Below are 27,691 nucleotides of genomic sequence, written 5' to 3' on the forward strand. Positions count from 1 at the left end.
TTATTAGGGGGGGTGGCGGGTAATTCAAGTGGAAAAGGGGGGGTCGCAAGCGCTAGACCTGACCACAAATCACACTTATACGGGTATATAGCAAAATGCTATATACTGTATACGGTGTGTGTTATGGCAGGGGGTGTAGGGGTGATCAGGGGGGGTCAGGGGGTTAAATCTTTATTTGGCGGGTGGCGGGGACCCTAAACTTTCTTGGGACAGAAACTTAATCGCCTGCGCTAATTCTGATCACAATGACACTAATACAAAAATACAAAAATACCGTATATTACGTTTGTATTAGTGCTGATGTGACAGAGGGTGTAGGGGTTAACGGCGGTGATCAGGGGGGGGGTCAAGGGGGATCAGTGGGTTAAATCTTTATTAGGGGGGGTGGGGGGTAATTTGAGTGGAAAAGGGGGGGTCGCAAGTGCTACACCTGTTCACAAATCACACTTATACAGGTATATAGGTAAATGCTATATGCTGTATATAGTGTGTGTTGTGTCAGGTGCTGTAGGGGTTAATCGGGGGGGGGCGATCGGGGGTGAAATGTGCCTATCTAAGTGTAGAAGTGTGTGCTTTGTGCAGTACTTACAATTAGATGTGCTCTCCTCTCACGCTGGATCCAAAAAGACCGTTGTGAGGGGAGGGCACATCTCCTCTAAGCCTGTGTTTACATTTCACAGGCTTAGAGTGACATTTGATTGGGCAGGACCGATCAACAGGTCTAGACCAAAAATGATTGGCCTGGACCTGATGACTGATCGGTTCTGAACCCAATCGAGCCATCGGCGGCGGCGGGGGCGCGTGGGAGCGCGCACAGGGCCGGCAGTAAGTGCTGACGTAGCCCTACGTCAGTTTGCCTGGCCGGGGCTGATTGCCGACGTAGATCGTCGTGCGCCGGTCGTTAAGTGGTTAAGACCGGAAGGATTTGCCCCCTTAACCACTTTACGACCAGCGACATAGACCTACGTTGGCTGGCTTTGCGTGGTTATACCGGCTGATGCCTCTAGCTAGAACCGGTACCGTTTTTTAGAGCCGGCGGTCGGCTTTCCGTCAGTAATGACCGATGTGGCTCGGGAGCCACTCAATCGTTACCCCTGCGAGCGGGCGGGAGCGGGACGTCCCCCCCTTCCCGTCTTGGTCTCCCGTCCGGGAGACCCGAGCACCCAGCTGGCACTCAGCCGGCACATCCACGGCTTTGATCGGGTCTCCAATGACGTAATCCGGAGGCGGCGTCCATGACAGTATTCAAAAATGAAATTTAGGGCGTTTTGAATACATGGAAGTGTAGTGGAGGGGTCTAGGGTCTTTTAGACCCTCGATCCCTCCATAAAGAGTACCTGTCGCTGCATATTGCTGTCACAAGGGATGTTTACATTGCTTGTGACAGCAATTAAAATGATCAGATTTTTTTTTTTTTTTAAACCTGTGTTAAAATTTAAAAAAATAAATAAAAAAATAGGAAAAAAAATAATAATTTAGCCGCCCCCGTCGCCGTTAGCTCACGCACGAAAGAAAACGTATATGGAAGTCGCGCCGCAAATGAAATCACTGTTCAAATCACACATGTGAGGTATCCCTGCGATCGCCAGAGCGTGTGCAATAATTTAAAAAAAAAGAGCTACACTCTAACTCTAAACTGGTAACTGTTAAAAAATGTTAAAGCCTCGCCTATGAAGATTTTTATTGACCGTAGTTTGTCGCCATTCCGCGGGTGTGCGCAATTTTAAACCGTAACATGTTGGGCATCTATTTACTCGGCGTGACATCATCTTTCACAATATACAAAAAAATAGGCTAACTTTACTGTTTGGTTTTTTTAAAATGCAGTGAAATGTGACTTTTTTGTAATTTTTCCAAAAAAATGGCGTTTGAAAGACCGCTGCGCAAATACCGCATGACAAAAAATATTGCAATGATCGCCATTTTATTCTCCAGAGTCTTTGCTAAAATATATATATATATATATATATATATATATATATATATATATATATATATATAATGTTTGGGGGTTTTAAGTAGTTTTCTAGCAAAAAATACTGATTTAAAGTATGTGTCAAAAATAGGCTTGGTGGTAAAGTGGTTAATGACCAGGCCCAATTTTGCGATTCGACACTGCGTTTACCGGACAATTGCGTGGCCGTGCGACACTGTACCCAAATAAATTGTCCTTTTTTTCCCACAAATAGAGCTTTCTTTTGGTGGTATTTGATCACCTGTGCAATTTTTATTTTTTGCTCTATAAACAAAAAAAGAGCGACAATTTTGAAAGAAAAACAATGTTTTTCACATTCTACTATATAACATTCTAAAAAAAAAATGTAAAAATATAATTTTTTTAACAGTTTGGGCCAATTTGTTTTCTGCTACATATTTTGGGTAAAAAAAAAATCGCAATAAGCATATTTTGATTGGTTTGCACAAAAGTTATCGCGTCTACTAACTGCGGGAAAGATTTATGTCTTTTTTTTTTTACTAGTAATGGCGGCGATCTGCAATTTTTTTGTGGGACTGCAACATTGCGGCGGACAGATCGGACCCCTGACTGACATTTTTGACACTTTTGGGGGGACCAGTGACATTACTACAGTAATCAGTGCTATAAATATGCACTGTTACTGTAAAAATGACACTGGCAGGGAAGGGGTTAACCCTATGGGTGATCAATGGGTTAAATGTGAGCCTTGGGGAGTGATTCTAACTGTGGGGGGCGTGGCTTGTGAAATTACCATAGAGACATGTGATCCTATATAGAAGGATCGCATGAGCTCTGTGATAATTTCTGGTAGAAGAACGGTCGGCTGTGTTTAGAACAGCTGACCATACTTCTCTCTCAGCGGGGAGCGATCACGGGTGTCAGGCGGCAATTGGAGCTGCCTGACCCGTGCATCGGCTTCCCCGGCTGCCAAGTGGGGGCCCCCTAGCTTCCCGCGCGCGACCGACGTAGGTCTATGTCGGTTTGCACAGGAGAACCACCCTGCCACAGTAAAAAGGCGGCGTGTGGTCAGGAAGTGGTTAATATGTTCTTCCTCCACACAAAGACACATTGCATATTAGGTCAGTAATAGGAAAAATGTCAGTTACATGGAGTCTACAAGCAATACTAATCCTTGGCTAATCCTTTGTCTGGGTTTTTTTAGCACAGCACAGGTGACAACTGATCATCTCAGTGGTATTTTGCATGACCTATAAACCTCCATTCTGACTTCCACACTTTCCCATGGCAAGAGTGTTTGGTTCAACATGCAGAGACCCTGTGTGAAGACATATGCACAACAGTCGCTATATACTGAGTTCATAGGAGTAATTTCTTGTGTCACATAGAGTGGGAAAGAGGTCAAATCAGATGCCACTCTGGAAAATTTATTTTATTTCCTGTGATGCCCATACAAGAGATGAAGGGAAGGGTAGTCGCATGGACAAGGGGACACATGCAACAATAAAAACATTGCCTAAAGTTCTAACATTTATCCACTATACTATACTAAAAGATGTGTCTGTTGCACCTCTAGAGAGTTTTACCATCACATCTTCTCCAGGTAGAAAGTGAAGGGAAATTATTCCCAGTAAGGACTTAGAAATGCAAACCAGCAATGAAGAACAGAGGTTCTATCCCTTTCCCACTATATCCAAAACAAAATAAAACTGCTTTGACTGGAGTTGGGCTTCTTCTCTTAAAGCTAGACAGCTTATAACAACAGAGTCTATTAAGAGAAGAACATTTATTGCATTATAATAATTTTTCTGGATCATTCATTTATTGCACTGGAGTTGTTGATTTCATGTTCCCCTTGCAATACAGAGTCAAGAGGACTCCAGGATGGCTGTGGGTGAAAGAAATCTGGCTTAACGGTTGTGTAGAACTACTTGTGAGTTGAGTACTTTGAGTGCTAGGAAGTTGACCTGTAGGTAGATGCAGTCTATGTTCTCCACTACAGGTGCCACTCGATCATAGTGATAATGCCAATATGGGAGGAAATTGTGAAGAACTTGGTTCCTCTATGATTTCATCTAGCACAGGAAGACAGCAAACCAATTGGATTCAGGCACCCCATGAGACTTCAGGGGCCACCTGGGGTGAGGGCAAAGCCTATTTATGAACCTGGCTCCCAGGCTTGGGGGGTATTTTGCGAGTGGCTAGTATAGGGAAAGTACCCTGACAGTACTTAGAGTCAGGGAAAGGTTTGCCCATCTGTCAGGGACAGAAAAGGTTCCAGAGGAGTAGGGAAACTGCAGGGACTATGTCAACCTCTCTTAGGAAGCCTTCCCATTGGGTTTGGACTGGCCAGGGCACATTCCACTCTCGTCGCAGATGCTGTCGGCATCTCCAAGTTTTCAGATTACTGCTCCACCAATGCTACAGTTGTAAGCGGCTCCGGATGGGTTGCCTCCCCACCGGGCCTGTTTGTACTTGCTAAACTTGTCTACAATACAATACTCTTTTCAAACTTAACTACCTGCTGCATCACGCTGCATCTAGCCCACAGTCCCACAAGATTATTTTTGATGCTCTGCAAGGTAGTCAAACAGTTCTGATGAGTATGGCCTTCTGATGATATGTTAAGAAACTCTAATTGCTAAGGCACTGTACTGTGTACTGTATAACGATTCGTGCCACCAAATACTTGCTATGGTCTCTATTCACTTCAATGGAAAGCATGGCAACATTTGGGTAGGTAATTCCACTTGCCCAATAGAGACAATTATTGGCCTGTCACACAGCCGCAATCCACGGACCCGGAAGGAAGACCGGGTGAAGATGGACGCTGCCTCCAGCAATTATATCACATCCTCGGAGGGCTTTGTTTTCAGTTCAGTTTCACATAATGTGCTAGCATGCAATGCATACTAGCACATTATGCCTTTACCTTGCAGGTCCTAAAAAAAAAAAAAAAACAGCGGTTTACAACTGCTTTCATTTTGCTTTAAATACAATCTGACTTCCTGTCTGCTGCAAGAAATAAAGAGTGTCCGGCTGAGTTCTTCACTGTCGTCCAGCAGAAGCCTTGTATATTTATCAATAGAATTTTTATCAAATAATTTCTTTGATTGGCCAAGGTGGAGAGGCAGGCAGATAATATCACGATTTCCACCTCACCTATAAACAAGAAAGCTTGTATTTTTTTTATAAAAATACGAGGATTCTCCCGAATGGTGGAGAAGTAGCCCAACTCTCGTCAATTACAGCAGCAGATGAGAAGTCACCCGTACTGCTGCCGGAACACAGCGCCACTTACAGTATGTTGCTAAGGACTACAGTCCATTACAGTACACACTGCAGTACACTGCTTCGTTCTGTAATGGAAATAATTTGCTTGGGCCAGCTTGACCCAAACAAACTACTTAAAGTGAAATAAATTAACCTTAAATTCTACTTTGAAGTATAACTAAACACAATTTTTTTTTAGTTTTGGATAGAGTATGGATGGATTAGAAGTGCTTTGGAGGATTTTCTTCTCAGTTCCTGTTTTGGCTATTGTTCAGGAAGTGAAGGGAAATCTCCCCAATCGGACAAGATGGCAAAAAAAGCTGACCGGTTTTAACCCTCCTCTAATTTATTCAAAATAGAAAAAAAATGTTCTGCTATAAGTTATATTTTTATAAAGTTTTGCCCTGAAAAGTTTTGGGAGTGTCTGTAAGTGTGCATTGCATTTGGATGTTGAGTGTTTGGCTACATTTACCAAAGCATAAAAGAGCTTTGTAGCTCATTATGTCGTTTGTCCTTTAATTAAGACAGAGAACAGCTTATCTGACTGAGATCGATTTTCTATCTTATACTGCAAGGCTCATTTGTACATGTATTCCGTTCACGCTTGGTTTTTTTAAATTGGGAATATATTTTTGCTCCAGATAAGGATACAATTTCTTTTTCTACTTTATCCTCTACAATCAATATGCTTAAAGGGTAATTGTGCTTACACTTACTCATTCTGCTTAGCCCTCCTGATCTACACTAGAAAAAAAAAAAAAACTGTCTAAAAAAATAACAGACATAATGATTGTTATATGTTTCACAAATGCAACAGTAAAATAATATTTTTATCCAAAATTATACTGGAAACAGTGGGCTTGCTTTACTTACAGGAATGTGCCTACAATCACATAATAAAACTGCAAAAAAAGTAAAATGTGATGCTCACATAATATATCATTTGTCTTTAATGTGGGTGAATGCACATGCACAGGTTACGGCAAATATAACAAGGATAGTTTGCTATAGAATGTACTCTATACAGAATCTGAACCCATGGCAGATAATGTGTATTTTTCTGATGTTTTTGGACCTGTTTATTGACTGTTAGCACTTTTTAATACACATAGCATAAGGAAATAAAACTGTATTAAAAGTGCCCAGCTATAGTTAAATGGCACCTGTAGCATCCTCTTATACTGTTCTGGAAATTTTATAGATAGGTAACTCCTATCCTCATATTGATTAGTGGTTCCAAATTAATAATAACTACTGCAGTAGGGAACAGACACAAAAAAAAATACACTCAGCATCTTTCAAAAATAACTGATCTGTTTATCCGACGCAATTTAAGTTTTTTCTACACGTGGTTATGTAGGTATCACATTAATATTACAATTGTACTTTTACGGTAACAAAGGGCATAACATAGACAGGCTAATTCTAATAAGGACTCGAAAGAATGCAAACATGTAATGAAAACATTATTAGTACCATGTGCATAATGAGTGCAGTGTGAGATGCATAGGCAAACATACAAAATAGAAATACAATTTTATACAGATTCTACAATTTACTTAATAGCTATGGACACTAAAGTATTTACATATTCATAACAGGCAGTAAAAGAGCTTAATACAAGTCATCCCTGACCTCTCCAGCTGATTGGATTGTGAAGTAATTCTGCATGGCTTTTCCATCATGGTTTACTCACACATGCGTGTATGACTCTTCTCCCAAAACATGAAAGTGCAATGTCTGGGATAAAGCACTATATTGTATGTGCATGTGCAGGTAAATGCTCAGAGTTTACCACTTAAGGACCAATCCTATTTCTGACACATGTTGTTTACATGTTAAAATCAGTATTTTTAGCTAGAAAATTACTTAAAACCCCAAAACAATAAATTTTTTTTTTTTAGCAAAGACTTTAGCAAAGACATGGTCGTTGCAATATTTTTTGTCACACGGTATTTGCACAGCTATTTTTGAAAAAAATTAATTTCACTGCATTTAAAAAAACGAGACAGTAAATTTAGCCCAACTTTTTTGTATATTGTGAAAGATGATGTCACGCCGAGTAAATAGATACCTAACATGTTACAGTTTAAAACTGTGCACACTCGTGGAATGGCGACAAACTATGGTACCTAAAAATCCCCATAGGCGGCATTTTAAAAAAATGTAACCGTTACCAGTTTGGAGTTACAGCGTAGGTCGTTTTTAAGAATTATTGCTCCTGCTCTGGCAATCGCGGCCATACTTCACATGTGTGGTTTGAATGCCATTTTCATTTGTGGGTGTGACTTACATATGCATTTTTTTTCATGCGCAAGCTCACAGCGACGGGGGCACTTTAACGGTATATATATTTTTTCCTATTTATTTTATTTTATTTTTTATTTTTAGCACTGTTTTTTTTTTTTTAATCTGATCACTTTTATTGTTGTCACAAAGAATGTAAACATCCCTTGTGACAGTAATAGGCAGTGACAGGTACTCTTTATGGAGGGATTGGGGGTCTAAAAGACCCCAGACCCCTCCATTGTACTTCAAAGTATTCAAAATGCTGAAATCTGCATTTTTGAATACTGACTGTTTTTTAAATTCAGTGCTGTTAGCCGCCGAGTGAACTGGAAGTGGCATCATGACGGCAGATTTCTTGGCCAACTGCCTCTGAAGTACAGCTGGGCTTTACAGAAAGGATCTTGCATCCCCTGCTAGCATGAAGACACATCTGGCCAATATGATGAAAGCTTCTTGGCCCGCTGCTTTTGAGGCAGAGGTACCCTTTAAACAAACTTAGTTGTCTAATTAGCTTAGTACCTGTGCGTTAGCGACTAGAGATCCACCCAGTCAGTTTGAACAGCTTCAAAACATCTGCCTTTTTGTTTACTGCCACCTGATATGCAACTTGGCATAGCATCTTGGCGGGCACGTCAGCTAAACATACTCCCCATACCGCCCAGGATGGTCCATATTGTGATTTCCTTTAGTCTGCCCGTCCTGGTAGCACCTTGAATGTATAGCAGTTTTCTTCAGAGCCAGAGAGGACTTGTCACATAGCAGCAGCCAGTCATTAATACTAAAGCATTACTATTAGTAATGGGTCCCTGTTCGGTTCGCACCAGAACATCTCGAACAGGGGAAAAGTTCTAGCGAATATTCATACTCCATTAAAGTCTATGGGACACAAACATGAAAAATCAAAAGTCCTCATTTTAAAGGCTTATGTGCAAGTTATTGCCATAAAAAGTGTATGGGGACCTGGGTAATGCCCTGGGGGACATGCATCAATGCAAAAAAATATTTTTAAAACCATCGTTTTTACAGGAGCAGTGATTTTAATGATGCTTAAAGTGAAACAATAAAAATGAAAAATTCCTTTAAATTTCTTGCCTGAGGGGTCCCCTTAGTAGCCCATTTGTACGATGTATAGATCTTGCTGCAGCAATACTGACATTTCTAAAGGAAAATATGTCATTTAAACTTGCTCACAGCTGTAATGTATTGTCGGCTCCCGGCAATAAAGATAAAAAAATGTTACTTTTTACAATTATTTTTTTAAATAATTGACTGTGCGTTTGGCTGGCGAACATCCCGCTAAATGCTGAGAAAGTTCAGGTGTTAGGCGAGTACTTGAAAACTTATGCTCGGCCCAAACCGTTCACTCATCCCTAGTGGTGCCGGAACACTGTAATCCCTCACAGTTACTCTTGCTGGGCGCAGGAATGGGCCTTGCTGTTAAAAATTAGAAATACAAATTTAAATTACATGCACCTGTGATACAGGTGCAGAAAAATTGGGGCTTGGGTGTTGGTGGTGCCGTAAACCAAAAACATTGTTGGAAGCTAGCATAATCAAGATTCAGGTATTAGATAGGCAGCATATGCAGTCTTCAATGGATCCCAGATCCCTAGCAAATTCAATCAGTTACATCAGCATCAGGGGCTTGATAGCTTCTGTTTATCCAGGACTGATTCATTTTGGTAAATGTCAGCCGGTCAATTGAGTCTGTGGACAGACGCACTCTCTTATACGTCACAAAACCTCCAGCAGCACTGAATGTCTGTTCGGAAAGCAACACTGGAAGCAGGACAGGCCAGTAGCTCGATTGCATATTGAGCCAGTGGTCCATCTTCAAGACCCAGTAACCCAGTGGATGCTCAGTTGGAAAGGTCTCCAAGTCTGTTCTTGTCCCTAGATAATCCTGCACCATATGCTATAGACACTGCCAATGGTTGCTTAAACCTAAGAGCTCTGGGCACTGAGGACTAAAGAATTGTTTAAAGGCATTGGTCAGCTGGCCGCCTTCTCCACCGCTCCTCCTTTGACTAAACTAAGCCTCAGAAAGACGTTATCCAGGAAATGGTAACCTCCCAATGTCTGGAAAGGTGTTACACAATTTTTTTTCAAGGTGTCCTCAAGATGTTTCATCATCTGCTCCCCCTGCGAAGGCAGGATGTGCTTTGCAACTTTACCCTTGTAACGTGCATCAAGAAGTGTTGCCAACCAGTAATGATCCCTCTTCTTGATACCATGAATCCTCAGGTCCTTTCAGGTACTCATTAATATCCCTCTGCTGCATGTGCAGCCGATGCAGCATTGCCAATGTTGAGTTCCACCTGGTGGGCATGTCACGAATGAGGCGCTTGGAGGGTAGGTTGAATTCCCATTGAATGTCAGCCAGCAGAGCACTGGCATTGTATGACCGCCAGAAATGTTGAGGCGGAAAAAGAGAAGGGAGTGAGTGAGTCGGGTCGAGTGCAACTGTTTGTGGTAAGACACACTTCATTTCAGTTACTTACTTTCTTTGTCTACTGTGGAAGTTAGAAATGCAGCTTAGCAAAAGGGCCTTGCATTTTGCAGCTTTCGCACTTTTGTATAACGAAGGAGTATTTTATATTAATATTTGTGGCTGGGGATAGGTCTATTAATTGGGGGTAGAAACCTATACTGAAAGTCCTCTATAGGTTCCCAGTTAATACAACCTAAAGGGGTTTTATATGGGGTTGTAATATATGTGTTAACTTTTCCCTTTCAGCATCTCTGTTGTAATATCAGTTTAGTTCGACAGGATAGCAATCGATTATTAGTCAGTGTTGGTTTTGACGGCAGATACCGCATTTTAGTATAACAATCGGTCTTTGTATGTGCTGGAATTGGTTTTTGGCGGCAACTCCTTTATTAGTGAAACTGGTGGTTGTTTTAGATGCCAAAGTTTGAGCTGAGCACAAATATCCCGGTTTTATACTGAGTTCCTGTTTTTTGCACTTTTATGAAATTATGTGATTAGGATATTGTTTGCATGTCTGCTTTTTTGTTTGTAAAATGCAACTTCTGCTAAAACCTGATTAAAAAAGCAAAAGTAATATTTCTAACTTCTGTCCACAGGCCTTGACGAGGAAGATATTATGATTCCCTGGCAAGGTCCTGGGGAATACAGAGCAGCTGAAATGGCATAAGAGAGTTTTCTCCTCCTCTACATTTCCCAGAAATCTTCCTGAAAGGACAATGATGTCGCAAGAAGTAAAATAAGGATAACATCTGCCTTTTTTTAGTCTTTTTACAGGTACGTGTACACATTAGGGATAGACAATATGTTTTTTTGGGGGCTGATACCAATACTGAAATATAGGGTAAAGTGCATATCGGCCCCGCCGATAATCGGTCTATTCCTTGTACACATGTACAAATGGGGGGGGGGGGGAGCAGACAGTATATGTGGAGCTTACATTGCATAGTAAAGTCTGCTTTACCTTCCCCTTAAAAAAAGTGTTGTATGAATTTTTTTTTTTTTGAAAATTATTTTTATTCAGTTTTTAACAAGACAGAGAAAAACCATCCAACAGTAACAAACGGTTACAGAAAAACAATGCAGACATAAAAAAAAAGACAAAAACAATCCGTCCAACCCTTCCAAACCCACCCCCTCCTCCCAAACAGACACCAGCACCCTAAATAATAGACCGGATAACCCAGGTCAGAGGGTCGGCGCAGGCCCACGCCAGAAACACACACAGGCCAGCACCGACCCCCGGAGATGAGCACCCCTTAGCTTCATCCAATCAAGCCCCCCTCAGCACATGACTAAACTCAACATCTACATAGTATACAATTCAACCCCAGCAGCAACAGAAAATACAGTACATAAAGGATAGTAATGCATGACTCAAATGGTAGAATACAATGACAGGACGCAGGGCATGAATTTTTATTTTAAGTAATATAAACTAAGAGAACCGCAATAATTTACTTTTGGCACCAACCGGAATTTAAATTTAAAAAGATCAAACGTAACTTCTGAGATATTATTTGAAGACTCCCACTATAGCATGCTCATACTTTTTGTGAAATTATGAGCATGCTACAATAATGCATAACAGTCTCTCTAAAATGTAAGACAAAGTTTGGCTTAGTAGGGTAATCCTATATATGTTTTCAAATTTTAAAAGCTAAAAAATCTGTTTTCTTTAGACTGTTGTTACCTTGGTTGACTTTGAAAAGCATTTGCTTTATTCACAGCTTTACAGTCTGTAACTGAACTCTATAAAACCAGATTTGATAAAGTGATGTTCTGCAAAATCCCTAATTTCTCAGCTGTCTGTTAAGCATTACAATAGACTAATTTTCCAATTAGCTGATGTTTCTCCTATTCGGTATTAAGACATTCTGAGTTTTTTTTTTTTTTTCTGTTTGTTATGAGAATTGTAGGTAATTTAGACATGGGCTGTCTTAACAGCTGTTCATATTTTAGCTCTCTTTCACAGATTAAACTGACATCTGTTTTTAATGCACAAAACTTTGTTTAGTATTCAAATTGCATTTTTAAATATTTGATATATACTGTATGTATTCAAAGAAGTTGTTAGGATTTACATTTTACACATGTTATGTAGCAATTGTATTGCTGAATCGTGTATTTCTGTTAAAACGTTTGAGTTTTACTAAACATGTGGCTCCTGTCATTTATAAATAAAGTTTGTATTGCATGGTATGGTCTTAAAGCCTAAGTCTAGTTTTAAAAGAAAAGAAAAATAGCCTACAATTGCAAAAATAACTGACAACAAAAAATGTAACTTAGCGTTGCTTCCACATACTTAATCACATTATTTAAATCCTATATAAAATGCCAGTGCATCAAATATATAAATAGTCAATCACTGCAAACAAAGTACCAGTGTTGATGATTCTTTCATGTGAAAATCCAAGGTGATACTCCATGCTCCCCTCTTGAATTCTCCACTCACCAACAGTATGATTCAAAATGGAATGGCATTTGTCCTTTGGCAATTGGATGAATATCGCTCCTTCCTTCTCCTTCAAACATAGGGCTCTCAACATGGTTGTAATATGGAATCCAATAAAGAGAAAATGTCCATAGCAAAATACTGTATGATTTATTGAAATTTTAAAAGCAATTTTACTTACAAAGGTAAAAAAAAAATCAAACGTGTGTGGACTAGGATCGCCGCTGTGGCGCGCGTTACAAATACCGGATATGATGTCACTCTCTCATCCCCGCTTGATGCGTTTTGCCCCTCCCACTTGGCATCTTCAGAAGCTGGGACTGGTTCTTTTTTATACCCTATTCCCCTCCTACTACACCCAAATCCTCCCACTGACCACAGATAGGAATGGGAGGTTTTGGAGGGGAATAGAGTTTAAAAAAGAGCCAGTCACAAGCACCCCCCCAGCTTCTGAATACGCCCAGTGGGAGGGGTGAAACGTGTCAAGCTGGGACGAAAGTGACGTCACATCCAGTAATTGGAATGCACGCCGCCAGGGCCATATTCATCCATTTGCCAAAGGACACATACCATGCCTTTTTGAATCATACTGTTAGTAAATAGGGAATTCAGGAGGGGAGCATGGAGTGGCACCTTGTATTTCAAAAGAAAGAATCATTAACACTGGCACTTTGTTTACACTGATGGACTATTTATATATTTGATGCACTGGCACTTTATATATGATTTAACAATTATGTGGAAGCAGCGCTAAGTTTAATTTTTTGTTGTGAGTTGAGGTCATTTTACCTTTCACTATAGCAGCAGCTCCAGTTACATTTATTACATTTATTATCAATACTTTCTCATTTTCTTAATTTTAGCACTTATATGGTTCACGTATTACCAGGTATAATAAGTATATATAATGTACAACCATAGCGTGGGTATATTTACAACTTTAATTGTAAAAATAAAACAAGCATCTCTCACTGCAACACTCTCATCCTTTTTTGTGTTGTCCCCTGCAGACATACCCACTCATCATATCAGGATGATTTTTGGAGAAGATGTATGTATGCACCAATATGCAGAACAAGGATCTTTGCCAGCACGTTATATGGCAGTGATGGCGAACCTTGGCACCCCAGATGTTTTGGAACTACATTTTCCATGATGCTCATGCAGTCTGAAATAGAGTTAAGCATCATGGGAAATGTAGTTCTAAAACATCTGGGGTGCCAAGGTTCGCCATCACTGTTATATGGGAACACTAATTTGCATGAGAATGCACAGAGGCACAGGCACATGAATGTTTGCATGCGGGTGTGCAGGTGCATGGCATGCACACTAGATTCCAGATGGCCTGTAGTTCCATAGTTAATCTGGTTGAAAAAAGACACAATCCATCCAGTTCAACCAACAGAGAGAAAAAAAAAAGAAAACCAACACACTCAAATAGAAAACCTCCTATCGGCTCTTCCTATCATTGTGAAGCAGAATTCACCAAGCGTTGGATTGTTCACCCACTAATAGGGAACGTGAGCTGGGCTTAGACCGTCGTGAGACAGGTTAGTTTTACCCTACTGATGATGTGTTGTCGCAATAGTAATCCTACTCAGTACGAGAGGAACAGCAGGTTCAGACATTTGGTGTATGTGCTTGGCTGAGGAGCCAATGGGGCGAAGCTACCATCTGTGGGATTATGACTGAACGCCTCTAAGTCAGAATCCCCCCTAAACGTGACGATACCACAGTGCCGTGGAGCCCAGGTCGGACGGAAGTGGGCCGCCTCTCTCCCGGAGCGCATCGCATGTTCGTTGGGAACCCGGTGCTAAATCATTCGTAGACTACCTGATTCTGGGTCAGGGTTTCGTGTGTAGCAGAGCAGCTACCTCGCTGCGATCTATTGAAAGTCATCCCTTGAGCCAAGCTTTTAGAAAAAAAAAGAAAAAAAAAAAAAAAAAAAATAGAAAACCTCCGTATGCACTATCCAATACTCACAGTTTATCCATAGGATAAAAAAAAAAACACAATAAAGCATGATCCAATTTGCTGCAACAGGGGAAAAAAATCCTTCCTGATCCCCCAAGAGGCAATTGGATATTCCCTGGATCAACTTTACCTATAAATGTTAGTATCCAGTTATAATATGTGCATTATGGAAAGAATTCAGGCCTTTTTAAAACAATCTTTTGAACTTGCTATAACCAGCTCTTGAGGGAGTCTATTCCACATTTTCACAGCTCTTACTGTGAAGAAGTCTTTCTGGTGATTAAAACCGATTTATTCCAGATGTAAAGAGTTCCCCTTGTCCTCTGTGATGACTTTAAAGTAAAACAACTGAACACCAAGTTCACCATATGGACCAGTTATATATTTACACATGTAGATCATATCCCCCCCTTAATGGCCTCTTCTCAAGAAAGAATAAATTCAGTGTCTAATCTTTCCTCATAGCTGGGCTCCTCCATGCCTCTTATTAGTTTGGTTGCCCTTCTCTGCACGTTATCCAGCTCTCTAATTCCCTTTTTGTGAACTGGTGCCCAAAACTGAACTGCATATTCCAGATGAGGTCTTACTAATGTTATGTACAGGGGCAAAACAATGTCTCTCTGCAGTCCATACATTTTTTCGGAAGCAAACAACAAAGTTGTAGTAAGACAAAGGGTATCTGAGTAAAGGCAGACTGTACTTAGCAAGGCAACAAAAGTGCGATCAACCAATTAAGGGATCCAACAAGTAAAAAAGTTGCTAGAAGAGAATTAGCAGTATAGTAAACATTTGGGTATTTGGATCAGAGCAGAACTCTCTTACAGATAATTCTGACTAAGGGAGGGCTAAGGGGTGGATGCCAGGAGTAGTATACATGTAGTACAACAATGCATGAAAACAGTAATCTCATAGCACTTTTAATACAAGAAAGGATTTTGCTCGCTTTGTAAACTGCAGCTTGGCATTGCATGCTATTATTAAAGCGTAGCTCCGCTTTTGTTGATAAAAAAGCATTCTTCTCTGGGTAATCTATGTACATTACAAGGATTTTAACAAACTTTGTTGCAGAGTCCTACCTTTTGTTATTCTGAAGAAATCACCATTTGTGCTCCTGTGTTAATTAGGTCTAATGGGAGTGGTTTCATAATTATCAATCAGCTGCAGCAGCTGCAGGGCACTAATGGGGAAAACTGCTGGGCCTGCATCCCTTTAGACATATTCCTTTTGGGAGTATCTTACCAAAAAATGACGTTTTTGTTCCAGGGGATGCCTGAAATCTGACTTGTATCTTAGTGTAGACTTCTTGGAAAATCAGTGAGCCAATCACACAAGCAGGAAATTATGTTTCTGGGGTGTGGTCAGTACACATTCTGTGTACAGAACACCTCCAGGTAGCCATATTGCATTGCGTTTTCAGAAAATGACAGCCGCTGCAGATTGAAAAGGAAAAGTATTTATTATTAACATTCAATTACAATATGATTTGTGTTGCAATTGTATTCGCTATATTATTTTTTCTTTATTTGCTATTTTTTTCCCTGCGAAAGTGGAGTTACCCTTTAAAGTGTCTGTTACTCCAACACTTCATATTCTTGATATGTGCCTGCTGTACCATGTACTTGTATGAGAAAGTATCCTTTTCTTTTTGCATTGCTTCCTTTGTGTGAAATCCCTGGTGTTCATGCCAGACCCTCTGCTTTTCTTATAAAAATTGACCACACTAGGCAGGAGAGCACACCGTGACCAGTTCTCTAGCTGTGCTGGGAACTTATCCTGCTCTCCTCCAATGATCAGACTTGTCCTGACATGCCCCCACTGCACACCCATTCACTGGGAAGCTCAGTGTGCTGCTACCCCCCCCCCCCCAGCCTTATTCAGCTGAGAACAGAGGAAATGTGATCACTTATTAAAAAAAAAGGAGGAAAAAAGGTATTTATAATGTTTTTTTTATTTCTATACAAAAATTATTTGCATTTCATTTATATTTTAATATGAATGGTTTGTTTTACAAGGTGATCATTTACAATCACTTTAGGATTATGATCTACCAGAACATCCAGATCTTTCTCCACCATTGATTCCCCCAGTTGTATCCCCTCTAGTATTTATGATGCATGCATATTCTTAGCCCCCAAGTGCATACTTTACATTTATCAACATTAAACCTCATTTGCGACACAGTTGCCCATTTGAACAGAGCACTGAGGTTGGCTTGTACGTTGGAGACATGCTGTAAGGATATATTCATAGAAGATTGCTGAAACAGGAAATTGCTGGATGATTTTCAGCTTTTCCCTGAATCTTTATTTATTCCTGATTTTCCATTGCTCACTCAGCTTGTCGCTGGATTTTTCTCTGCTCTGGCCTTCAGTTGTGACTCAACTTAATTCTGACCTTGACTTGCTTCTTGACCATCATCCTGCTGATTAGTTTCTGCTGACCTCATCATGCCACAATTCTGTTGATTATCCATTCCTGACTTTAGCTTGCCTTCTGACCATGCCTCTGCGTTCTGTCCTGCCTGATATCTGCTTTCTGATTTGTCAACCACTGGTTGCCTCAGACTCTGCATCCAGCCTGTCATGAGTTCTGATTGCTCAACTGTTGTTCCAGTCTGTTCCACTGTTGCTTTTTTACCCAGTTTCTTCAGTTGTCTCCTCAGGAGCCTACAAAGTACCTCTCTGTCAAGTTACTTACCAGAAGTTGTCATCTGTGTACAGGACTCTCAGCACTCAAACCACTTTGTGCCCTTTCACTCCCTGTCACCATTTCCAGGTTTGTTTTGACCAGAGCTGTAACTAGTCATTTTGGCCTCTAACCAGTCATGTGACACTTAAATAGAAATGCAGTCATCTTCTGGGTTCAATTGTGGGACAGCAGTGTTATGGTTGTAGTCTTTTGGGTTGCCAAAGGCTTCTTTGACCAATGAGGAGGCATCTCATGGAAATTGTGACCACACATGTAACACCAATCATGATCTTCTTTGTCTTCATGTATGGTTTCTTTGATAACCATGATGAGTCTGCCTGCAGTGCAACTATACCAACTCTTTAAGACAGGAGATGTGAATGGATTCTTTATGGGAGTTCATTTTCTGAGCTTATAAACCTTTTCTATTTGTGTATTTCATTGAGATCATCTCAATAGGATAGCAGCAGTAAAGGAACAAAAGGAATTATCATCTAAGCGCTGTCAAGGTACCAGGAAACCAGACCACATGGGGATGCAGGTAAAATAAAGCAGGTTATTGGAACAAACAACAATAAATGCACAGCAAGAGTGAGGAAGTGGGAGCAGGAACAAGCCGGGGTCACATCCAGAAGTGAGTAGTTATCCAAGCCGGGGTCAAGTCCAGAAGCGGGTAGTCTGCCAAAGCCAGGTTGTCTGCCGCTGCCAGGTCGAGAGCTAGGAGAGTCAGTCCTCAGCCAAGCCAGGTCATACACAGAGGAACACTGCTAGCAGAGATGCACCTTGGAGCACAAACACAAGGGAAAGGACTGCAACCCATCAGGTGATAGATATAGTCAGGTGTGCAGCATCATCACTGTGCTACAGCCAGGCAGCAGGCAAGTGATGATTCAATCAGAGTCTATAAGAAGCAGCAGTCTGCACATGTCCAAGATGGCTGACAACAGGAGGGCAAGGTAAGACCTTGACAAGCGCGGTCACCTTTATTGCTTTTTAAGCATTCTCTTTTGACCCCATCATGTATTGGTGGTTGGGGGGGACCAGAAAATTCCCCAAAACCCCTTTTCTCTATTAAAATTTGGTTCCAAGCCAAATCCTTAACCAAAGAAAACAGAAGCATATTGTGTTCATATTTCACTGTTTTCCTTATACCCTTTATGTAACCCTTAACATGAATTCCCTAAATATTGGGTGTGTCCCTAAGGCAGGCCATACATTATGCAGTTTTCTTTTCTTTAACCACTTTACCACCGGAGGATTTTGCTGTCTTACGTCCAGGCCATTTTTTGCGATTCGGCACTGTGTGACTTAAACTGACAATTGCGCGATCGTGCAATGCCGTACCCAAACAAAATTTACATCCTTTTTTTCCCACAAACAGAGCTTTCTTTTGATGGTATTTGATCACCTGTGAGATATTTACTTTTTGCGCTTTAAACAAAAAAAGAGCGTAAATTTTGAAAAAATAACAATATTTTTCACATTTTTTTATATGAAATTCCCCCCCCAAAAAAATGTAAAAATCAAATTTTTTTTTAATTTTTAGCCAATTTGTCTTCTGCTACCTACGTTTGGTAAAAAAAAAATCACAATAAGCGTATTTTCATTGGTTTGCGCAAAAGTTATTGCGTTTACTAACTAAGGGAAAGATTTCTGTCATTTTTGGTGTTTTTTTTTAACGAGTAATGGCAGCAATCTGCGATTTTTTTTGCGGGACTGCGACATTGCGGCAGACAGATCGGACCATTGACTGACATTTTTGACACTTTTGGGGGTACCAGTGACATTACTACAGTAATCAGTGCTATACATATGCACTGTTACTGTAAAAATTACACTGGCAGGGAAGGGGTTGATTTTATTGGAGAGGGAGGGGTTAATGTATGCCTGGTGCTTACTAACGTGTGTGGGGGTAGGTGACTGAGTGACACAGGGACAGATCGCAGGTTCAGCTATGCTGAACCCTGCAATCTGACCCTGTCTGTCACTTAGGAGATCCGCCCGCTTTGTTTACACAAGCGGGCGGATCTCCAGACTCGATTCCCCGATGATCCTCCCCTGACCCGACTCATGCATACAGTATCATACTCGTCTAGCACCCCCTTTCATTCTACCAGCTGACACCCGTCCTCTGACTACTTTACCCTGGGGCGGCCCCCTTCCTAGACACGATCCCCTGTACTCACGATACTGTTTTTCCAGGTTCTCCAGTGTCTCAACCCCTCTAGTCAGCTCTCCTGGACCTCTGGTTTCAGCTCCTTCCTTCTGGCTCACCAGGCCGACTGCCAGTGACAATACACCAACTGCTGTAGAAGAGGAGGCAGCCGCCACCCTCCTTCCGGTACTCTGCTCACCAGCCAAAGACTCAGAGCAAATGTGCTTCTGGTTTTTACACCACACCCCACAATGCACCGAGACAGCAGTCTGTGCATATCACTGGGGCTGTATCAAAGCCTGTGTACCCATTGGTCAGGTTTTCTCCACTGTCCAATATGCCTCCCTATTGGACCAGTGTCAAACCCTCCCCTAGACCAGATGAATCACACACTGAGTACCATGAGCAGACCTAACTCACACATCCTGCTCTCCGTTAAGCAAAGAGCAATAAAGATTTTGCCTACTGCTCTTCTGATAGGCAGACAGAGCCAAAACTATACTCTCTAACTAGCACCTACCTAGGAGGGTGCTAAATTATGATTAACCACTAAGCTGCATTGGTTTTAGACATTTCTTTTAAAGAGACTTAATATAGAGGGTCATACTCTTGGATTGCTGCTTATTTTCTCTAAGCTTAAAGAATTTGTTACTCCAAAACTGCATATTCCTAACATGTGCCTGCTGTTCCAAGTCCTTATTTAAGAAAGTATCCTGTTCTCTTTGTATTGCTTCTTTTATGTGAAATCCTTGGTGTTCCTGTTAGTCCCCTTGCTTTCTGATTAAACACTGACCACACTAAGCAGGAGAGAACACCATGGTCAGTTCTCTAGCTATACTGGGAACTCAGCCTGCTCTTCTCCAATGATCAGACTTTTCCTTATACACCCCTACTGCACAGTCATTCCCTGGAAAGCTCATGTGCTGCTGCTGCTTCTCCTCTCCCCAGCTCTTATGCAGCTAAAAACAGAGGGAATGTGATCACTTATAAAAAAAGGGAAAAAAAGGTATTATTAATGTTTTCTTACAAAAACTATGCCTTTCATTTCTTTTTTAAACTTAATTGGTTGTTTTACAAGGAGACAGTTTATAATCACTTTAGGAGGTTCACCGGGCTCCTTTGTATATGATTAAAGATAATCCAAACTCAAGAACACAAATGTAATATATTGTAGCCTTCAAGCCTTTAGATGCAGTGACTGTGTTACTGTAGTTTTCCTTTTTCAGGTTAAGTATATTTTCTGCAAGTAGAGAAAAAAATAATTGCAGAAATCCAGAGTCCCTGTCACTTCCTGTGCACTGAACTGAAATCTCAAACTATATGATTAGCCTTCCCAGTTTTCTCATTGAACACCTCCTTCCCCATGTTATAAAGATATGGGGAGAGGGGTGTTCTGTAGTCTTAAATCACTTCCTATTATAGGTTGACAATGCTGCTCTTTCAAAGACACAGTACGGTGAGTATGGTGAATGTTGCCCCCTTGAACAATAAGTGTGTTACTGGCAGGATCAGCAGGTGAAATTAAAGGAAAAAAGTAAAAAAAAAAAAAAAAAAAACACATTGCAGCCACCACATCCAAGAACTGGAAAGCTACATAACATTACATGTTTGTTTTTGGGTTTAACCTAAAAGAAATCAATACACTTTTTTGATGGATATTTCTTAGAAATTAGGATGCCACAAGACTATAACCTAACAACTGTGTACACTAGTTGTTGATGGGCATGACAAAGGGGGTCCTGTGCAGCTCTGAAACGGTGCAGTATGTCTTCTGTGATGTGATCATTCTTCATAAAAGTTTTGGACATAATTGATCCACGGTGTGCTGGCTAATATGTGCATTTTATAACGTGTAAGATTTTTTGGGGGTGCCACAAGGGGGGACTTTTCAATTGGGGTGCTTAAGTATTCCTTGATATATAGAGTAAGACTAGAGAGAATTTATTTTTAGTAAAAAAACATGAAAAAAATTTTATTCTGAAACAACAATAAAAAGTATACTGTAATTGAAAGGATTACAATATACTGTACAAAACTGAATTGTATTAAAAACATATACAGTAAACAGCCATACAGTATCATACAAATATATATATACTCTCCTAACACAAGGGTAGATGGTATATATGCTTTATACCCAGTTGCATCCACAATGGATGGTCTTTGTGCAGGAGGCGTAGTGGCCCACAGCCATTAACCCAACATGTTTCGCGGCACTGCCGCCGCTTCTTCAGGGGTATCTTTGAGGGTATCACATAGATATATTTGTCATGAAAATAACGACTTAAGTGGGAAAAATAAAAATAAAAAAGAGAAAAGAGAAATCAATACAAAATCATCAAACGTATGTTTACAGTGACTTATGCAATTAATGATATAATATTACAACATATAGAAGTCATATCTATAGTAAACAAATATTGCATGGTGTCCATGATAGAGAGGCAGCGAGAATAATACACATCATCATACCTGTTAAACATGCAGTACAGCACGCTGCAATGGGAAATACGACCACAAGGCACAGGGGGGAGACCCCCGGGGGGCGGACACGGGAGACCGACCACAAATAGGGCACAAAAAGTACGGCTGAAGAAAGATGAGGTCTGGAAATTCAAAGTAAAAAGATATATTTTCAGTTCCATATACGGCCATCTAGTGTCTCACCTGACAAGGGGAGAAAGAAACGGCATCTGATAATGCCAGATTGAGCCAAAGCCCTTGGAACTAAAATATTCAAAAAAGGAAGAAAAAACTGAAGAGATAATTCTTACCTCAATATTGCCCAGCCATGGAAAAGGGCGGGGACTGGGTGAGATGATGTTGCTATGTGTGGTAGATCAAAAATAAAAGATCCACAAGAGTGCTTCCTAGAAAAAGCAGATATACAATAGTATGTATATAATGTATATCAACCAAAGGGGTTAATATAAGGTGTTCAACCAATATGTGCATCATATCACCAAAAGAGTAAAGCTGGTAAGTTTTAACCCTAGGGTCAACACCTCATATGCCAATATATATAAATATGTAAGCGTGGCCCAATGGCACATGCATCTAAGAATCCATAAGTACATTGAATAATAAACCATAGGGGAGATCAATAGTAAAGTGAGGTACGTTCAATAAATGTCCTATACATAGTCAATGAGGAAATAAGCCAATGAACTAGGCTCACCCATCGTTGATAGTACTGCAGATTAGAAGGTACAATGATCGGAGCAAAAATCCCCAGCGTTACCTGATAAGAAGACACGGGTCACATCCAGTCCCCGCAGGTCGCGGTGGTGGACGCCGAGTTGCCGCTATTTGTATAGACAGGTAGCTCCACCCGGGTGACGTATAGGACGTGCGTTCTGTGCTCCTTGGAACCGGATTTCCTTCGGGAAGCTAAAAAATTACAACAGAGATTGCTTCTAAGGGGATACTCTCGTACAACCCTAAGAAAACCCCACGATAAAAATAATCACCCAGTTTTCCAACAATCATGAGCAACTCAGAACCATATTCCAGAGACACTGGCATCTGCTAAAAGAGGAAAATACCCTTGGCAAATATGTCAAGGAATATCCTGAAATCGTGTTTAGACGAGGTACATCTCTTAGAGATTTGTTGATCAAAAGCCACTATACTGAGGACCGACCTCGACCCGGGGGCAGACTGGGCACTTACCAATGTGGTGGCTGTTCCCGCTGCCCTTGGATCGAGGAGGGTCCGATCACACAATTACCTAATGGCTCCTTCCACAGACTGCGGGGATCCGCAGACTGTGCGACCCGGGGTGTGATATACCTTATGACTTGCCAGTGTTCCGCCTTCTACGTTGGCAAAACGATCAGACAACTAGGCCAACGAGTGGGGGACCACATATACCATTCGGGAGGGGGGAAAATCCTTACCCCGGTCACCCGACATATAGGGTTACATCATAGGTTTGATAACTCAGTTGTTAAATTTAGGGTATTGGAAATCATTCCCCCTGACCCTAGAGGGGGCAACTGGGATCAGAGAATATTACAGCGTGAAACCCTCTGGATAGAGAGGCTAAACGCTACTATACCTCCAGGATTGAATGAAGCTCACTCTTACAAAGCGTTTCTATAGGTCATATATACTGTTTTGTGCTTATTCCGCTCTTATGTTTTTTCCCCCTCCCCCCTTTTCCCCCCCCCCCTTTTTGTTTTCTCCTCTGTTACTACTTTGCATATTATTTGTCCACCTCATTCTCTCATCCTTCCCCCTAGCTTTTTCCCATTCCTATTGTCCCTTCCTGTTGCTGCTAAGAACAACTTTTCTCTCCCTGTCCAGCATCACCAACATTATCCATGCGATACGGTCAGTAGATATATATATGAACCTCAGCATCCTGGGGAGTTGAACTACCCTATGGATAGCCGGGTTGTTGATGTATAGTGTCTCACTATACGTGTATCATTTGTTTCCTTTCAATATGGCTATATATATATTGTAACCTTTTGATTTATATTTTGCCTGTTGTTCTTTTATTATTGATGGCACAATTAATATTTTGGCCTCTTATAATATTTACATTTGTATGATTATGTTGCTAATACTTCTTATGTCCATGATACAGCGTCCAGCATTATATCACATTCCTCTTTCCGCTCCTGTTTATTTGGTTCAATTTCGGCATGTAGTCTGCCCATTCTTGATCCACATATATTGGGATGCGATCACTTTGGGCTCCCCCAATGGCGGGCACGTGACATCAGGTATTGCCCCTCCCCCCTCGGGGGGTTGGAGTTGATATGCCGATTTGGCTTGCCCCTCCTTCCCTTGCCCACATAGCCGTTTCCATGGCTTCGGCAAGCGGTCCGGGTATGTTGGCGGGCCCTCGGCTGATGCGCATGCGCGAGTTGCGCGCGCATCCCTGACGTCAGCCCGGATGTTCGTCAGGACGCACGTCCTATACGTCACCCGGGTGGAGCTACCTGTCTATACAAATAGCGGCAACTCGGCGTCCACCACCGCGACCTGCGGGGACTGGATGTGACCCGTGTCTTCTTATCAGGTAACGCTGGGGATTTTTGCTCCGATCATTGTACCTTCTAATCTGCAGTACTATCAACGATGGGTGAGCCTAGTTCATTGGCTTATTTCCTCATTGACTATGTATAGGACATTTATTGAACGTACCTCACTTTACTATTGATCTCCCCTATGGTTTATTATTCAATGTACTTATGGATTCTTAGATGCATGTGCCATTGGGCCACGCTTACATATTTATATATATTGGCATATGAGGTGTTGACCCTAGGGTTAAAACTTACCAGCTTTACTCTTTTGGTGATATGATGCACATATTGGTTGAACACCTTATATTAACCCCTTTGGTTGATATACATTATATACATACTATTGTATATCTGCTTTTTCTAGGAAGCACTCTTGTGGATCTTTTATTTTTGATCTACCACACATAGCAACATCATCTCACCCAGTCCCCGCCCTTTTCCATGGCTGGGCAATATTGAGGTAAGAATTATCTCTTCAGTTTTTTCTTCCTTTTTTGAATATTTTAGTTCCAAGGGCTTTGGCTCAATCTGGCATTATCAGATGCCGTTTCTTTCTCCCCTTGTCAGGTGAGACACTAGATGGCCGTATATGGAACTGAAAATATATCTTTTTACTTTGAATTTCCAGACCTCATCTTTCTTCAGCCGTACTTTTTGTGCCCTATTTGTGGTCGGTCTCCCGTGTCCGCCCCCCGGGGGTCTCCCCCCTGTGCCTTGTGGTCGTATTTCCCATTGCAGCGTGCTGTACTGCATGTTTAACAGGTATGATGATGTGTATTATTCTCGCTGCCTCTCTATCATGGACACCATGCAATATTTGTTTACTATAGATATGACTTCTATATGTTGTAATATTATATCATTAATTGCATAAGTCACTGTAAACATACGTTTGATGATTTTGTATTGATTTCTCTTTTCTCTTTTTTATTTTTATTTTTCCCACTTAAGTCGTTATTTTCATGACAAATATATCTATGTGATACCCTCAAAGATACCCCTGAAGAAGCGGCGGCAGTGCCGCGAAACATGTTGGGTTAATGGCTGTGGGCCACTACGCCTCCTGCACAAAGACCATCCATTGTGGATGCAACTGGGTATAAAGCATATATACCATCTACCCTTGTGTTAGGAGAGTATATATATATTTGTATGATACTGTATGGCTGTTTACTGTATATGTTTTTAATACAATTTTTACTGTTGTTTCAGAATAAAATTTTTTTCATGTTTTTTTTACTAAAAATAAATTCTCTCTAGTCTTACTCTATATATCAAGGAATACTTAAGCACCCCAATTGAAAAGTCCCCCCTTGTGGCACCCCCAAAAAATCTTACACGTTATAATATTTACTAGGGACGTGGTGCTTTATATCTGTTATAAATTTGTAGAGATAGCCTCTTTTCTATATAGTCTATTGGTGGATAACACACCTAGGTGCCCTACGCCTTTGACTATCTCAAACATCTTATTATTTGTCTGTACATCTATATTTCCTTATTTGTAACTTTTTGTTTTTTTTCTTTCCCCTTAGTAGGGATTGTTATTTACAAGCATGGATTTATCTGGTGAAGCCTGGACGGGCTTTATGTCCACAATTCAGTCGACCTATACATCAAATCATAAAAATGCTGAGGAGCTAAAAATATATTTGCAGAAGGTTTTCGGGCTTTTAAAGAGGAAATCACACCTCTATTGGCACATCAACTTCCTACAAAAATATGTAAGTGAGGATTTAAATCCGCAGGGTCTGAGACTTCATACGTTTCCGACCCTAAAAAATCCATCTGATACCTTTAAAAAGAACTGGGAAGCAGCCCTTGATGAATGTACTAAAAATCTTATGAACATTCTAATAGGACAATATAAAGCTGACATGAAAATTCTAGATGATGAGATTAATGATCTTAATCTTGAATATAAACATGTCACTGAATTACAAGAATTTGCAGGAAAGTGGACTGATATCAAACTCAAGTTAGAGAAATTGAATGAAGATATTTTTTTTAAAAAACAATCTAAATTTAATAGAGACAAGTTGGCCTTTATGGGCGGATACGCACATAAATGGAATGAAAAACAGCCTCTACTGGCTGTGGCACCCAGACAATCTGGTTTACAAGCCCACATGAATGACCAAACTGATCATAATATATCTAATTTCTCTTCCATTCCTTCACAGATGAACGCACGCCCTCCACCTGCACGTTCTAGAGCACCTAAACGCACTCGTCACGGCGGTGGGTCTCCTTCTAACCCAATGGGTAAGAGACGCCCTTCCCTTCCACAAACCCAAGTCACCGATCTCACTCCTGCACTACAAAAAATTTTGTCCAACCCTCCCCCTCCATCACAAATTTCACACCCTTCACAGGATGATGGGGTTTTTTTAGACCCACAATCAGGGGCCATCCCGAAAATGACCAAAAAACAGACCAAACTAACAGGTTTTGTTACTCAAAGTCCCAACACCACCACACCCCCATAGAGAATCACTCCGACGCATTCAATATTATAAATCTCACTCCATTCCCACTTACACCTGATCAGGTTGAAGTGCTACAGTTAGGCCTGGGCTTCTGCCCAACGCAACAGATAGACGTCTTTGACACGATCAAGGACGTCTATCTGTTTGCTCGTAACCTGACCTATAAATTTATGTTTGATGACAATAGACAACAAAAGAGACTTGAACTCGAACTCACGGAACAACTAAAAAATTACACTATGGAGGAATTTCGGGCCCTGAGGGACCTCATGCTCCTCTATGAGGAGGGGTCGGTCGATCCGGTGGATCTCCGACCCCCCTCTGAGGGGCCTGGGGTCCCAATGGACCTCCCTCGGAAACCATTCAAATTGAAATCACAGAGATTCCCTGATCTGACCATTTGTCCTCAAATTTGGTCTTTTGTCTGTGAGACAATAAGAGATTTGAAACGGACTCGCTGGCTACCCACGTCTGAAAACCTCACTGCATCACAAAGATTGGCTCTCCAGCATCTACAGAAAAATCCGCATTATGTCATAAAACCCTCTGACAAGGGGGGTAATGTGGTCATAATGACGCACGACCAATACCAGAATATGTGCCTTGATATTCTAAGTAACCGTCGATGGTATATCCCCATCCACCCCGATCTAACTACAAATTTTCAAAATGTTTTAAAAAATCTATGTTTTGAAGCTTTTTCATCAGGGATCATAGATAAAGATGTACATGATTTTATCATAATCAAACATCCTAGGATCCCTACAATGTATTCTCTGCCAAAAATACATAAAAACCCCAAAAAACCCCCTGGCAGACCCATTGTCTCTGGGATTGGTTCAATTTCGGAAAACGCAAGCAAATATGTTGACTTCTTCTTACGTCCCTTTGTTCAATCTCTACCG

This window comes from Pelophylax lessonae (genome assembly GCF_965119305.1).
Source record: "Pelophylax lessonae genome assembly, chromosome: 3".
Classification (NCBI taxonomy): Eukaryota; Metazoa; Chordata; class Amphibia; order Anura; family Ranidae; genus Pelophylax; species Pelophylax lessonae.